General features: G+C 51.3%; 1 non-coding gene across 1 annotated transcript; it reads right to left on the reverse strand.

Annotated features, from left to right (window-relative positions):
- Positions 1-1794: 1794 nt before the first annotated feature.
- On the reverse strand, positions 1795-1899 carry LOC128776304 (U6 spliceosomal RNA). The gene has a single exon (XR_008421382.1). It is a non-coding gene; the product is annotated as a U6 spliceosomal RNA (small nuclear RNA).
- Between the last annotated feature and the right edge of the window lie 744 nt (positions 1900-2643).

The following is a 2643-nucleotide window of genomic DNA, read 5'->3' on the forward strand; positions in this document are numbered from 1 at the left end:
CGCATTGGGCCTGCCAGAACTGCGAGCCAAGTCCAGAGCAGGAGGTGAGGGGAGGCTGCTTCCAGTTCTTTCCAGGCCCAGAGACACATTCCCCCAATGCCTGGCTAGATGTGAGTCCCTAGAGTTTGTGTGCCAGCCTGGAGACAGTCCTTTCAAATGGCACCTTTAAGGCAGCTACACTTCTCCCAGATCTTCTTGGCCTGGGCTAGAGAAGACATTAATGACCATCTAGTCCAGCCTGCCTGCCCCCATTTTCAGTTTAAGACCCTGAGGCCCAGAGAGGCAGGAACTTGCCGAAAGGTCACATCAGGGGAGCTTCTCTGAGGCCGAACAATGGTGCTGAGAAGTCGAGTCTCTCTGGCCTCCCAGCTGTCCATCTCTCCCCACCCCTCCATCCCTCCCCATTACTGGTATTTTCCAGTCTCTTCTCCTTGGGGCCACTGCTCTCTTACCTCTCTGAGCTTCCTGGCCAGCCCAACCGGCCTGAGGTCTCCACCTAAGGCTAAGATTCTGCTTCCCAGCCTCTACTGTGCACTGGCCAGCTCCAAGAGCTCACCTGCCATGCCAGGCCACCTCACGGACACTCCGTAGGCCTGAGTGGGGCTGGGATGTAGGGGAGGTGAAGGTGAGGTCAGGAGCTGCAACAGCAAGCCCAGTTCTGCCACTAATGGTGATGTGCGGCCATAGGAAGAATGTCACCTTTTGAAAAATGATTCTTGCATTGAGACCCTGTTTTGGAGCTTCTCCTATTCCTCCTCTGGTTGCCTCTGGAGCATTTGTTCTTCCCCTCAGCATTCATTCTTTAATCCCTGAAATCTTGCTGAGGACTCAGACTCAGAGCCCTGCTTTGGGCGAGGCATCAGGACATAGATACTAACTGACTCAGCCCTGCACTCAGGTGGTCCCAGTCTGGTGGAGGCAGCATCAGAATGGGCATTTGTCCCCAGTGTGATCAGCATATGATATGAAGGCAGGACAGGGGACTCTACAGGCCCAGAAGATGCCCCTTGACCCCCAGCCTCGGCAGTCAGAGAAGGCCTCGAGCTCCAGAGTAGCTTGAGGAGACATTTCCTAGGCAAACAAGGCAGGGAAAGGCATTCCAGGAAGCCCATGCTAAGATGAGAAGGTAGGTGGCTTGACAGGATCAGGGAATGGTGCTGGATTTCATGTGGTTTAAACCATAGGCTGGGCAGGGGTGAGGGTGGGTGAGGCTGGGGGTTGGCAGGGGCCATATGTGAAGGGTGCTGAAGGCAGGTCCAATGTGTATTTTCCAACACCACCAAGCCATTAAGTCAATTCTTTTTTTTTTTTTTAAGTTTATTTATTTTTGAGAGGGAGAGAGAGAGAGAGAGTGCAGGAGGGGCAGAGAGAGAGAGACAGAATCCCAAGCAGGCCTTGCACCATCAGTGATGAGCCCGATGTGGGGCTTGAGCTTGCCATTAAGTCAATTCTGATGCTGTCTACCTGGAGATACCATCAGATCTCATGAGTTAAGGGCTCGGTCTCACGAGACTACGGCCACCTGTGCTTCTGACCAACTGGTTATAAATTGGAGGTTCCCGCAACCTCCTCTTCGGGTTCAATTAATTTGGTAGAGCAGCTCACAAAACTCAGAAACACTGCTGTTTACCAGTTTATTAGAAAGGATATTACAAAGGATGCAATGAAGAGCTAGATAAAGAGGTACAAAAGGCAGCATTAGGTCCCGCTTTCCCTTTTCCCTCGTGTCCTGGGCGTCCTGGAGGGGTGCTGGGGCAGACCCAAAGAGCCCACATTCTTTGGAGCGCCAGGCCCAGTATTCCTTTTTCTTACTGAACCTTGGCGTGTCACCCTTGCACGGGGGCCATGCTAATCTCTGTCTCCTTCAAACTTTAGCATATGTGCTGCCAAAGTGAGCGCTCCTTGCTGAGCCTTAGGCTTCCCATCCAGCAACAGGAAAGATGAAACCCAATCATATCTCGAGGGGATGCCACCCCTAGATGAATCAGAATCAACTGTGGAACTTTGTACATGACAAACACGTGGGCCCCATCCCAAGCTTATTAAGTCATCCTTTCGTTCCACAAATATTTTTGCACGTGCCAGACACCGTTCTAGGCGGTAGGGATACAGTAGTGGGCAAGCCCCTGGCCCGCCTTCATGGAGTTTACCCTCAGAAGCTCTGGAGACGGGCCTAGACAGCTGCATTTAGAAAAAAACTCCGCGAGCAATTCCAAAGCCCAGTGTTACGGGCTGAATTGTGTCCCCCTCAAAATTCGTATATTGAAGTACTACCCCTCAGAATGTGGTTGTATTTGGACATAGAGCCTTTAAAGGGGGTAATTGAGTTCGACGAAATCACGGGCTGGGCCACCATGACTGGGTGTTCTTTTAAGAGGAGGTTAGGACACACAGAGGAAAAGACCATGTGAAGCCAAGGTGAGAAGGTGGCCACGTACAAGCCAAAGAGACGCCTCAGAAGAAACCAGCCCTACCAGCACTTTGATCTTGGACTTCTAGTCTCCAGAATTGTGAGAAAATATACTTCTATTGTTTGAGCTCCCCAGTCTGTGGTACTTACTAATGGCAGCCCTAGCAAATTAAGGTATTCGGCCTCACCCAGACACTGCTGCTTAAAAGACTGGACAAGGATGCAGAATGCAA

This window comes from Panthera pardus, unplaced genomic scaffold, assembly GCF_024362965.1.
Source record: "Panthera pardus isolate Hobbes unplaced genomic scaffold, ASM2436296v1 HiC_scaffold_12, whole genome shotgun sequence".
In the NCBI taxonomy this organism is placed as follows: Eukaryota; Metazoa; Chordata; class Mammalia; order Carnivora; family Felidae; genus Panthera; species Panthera pardus.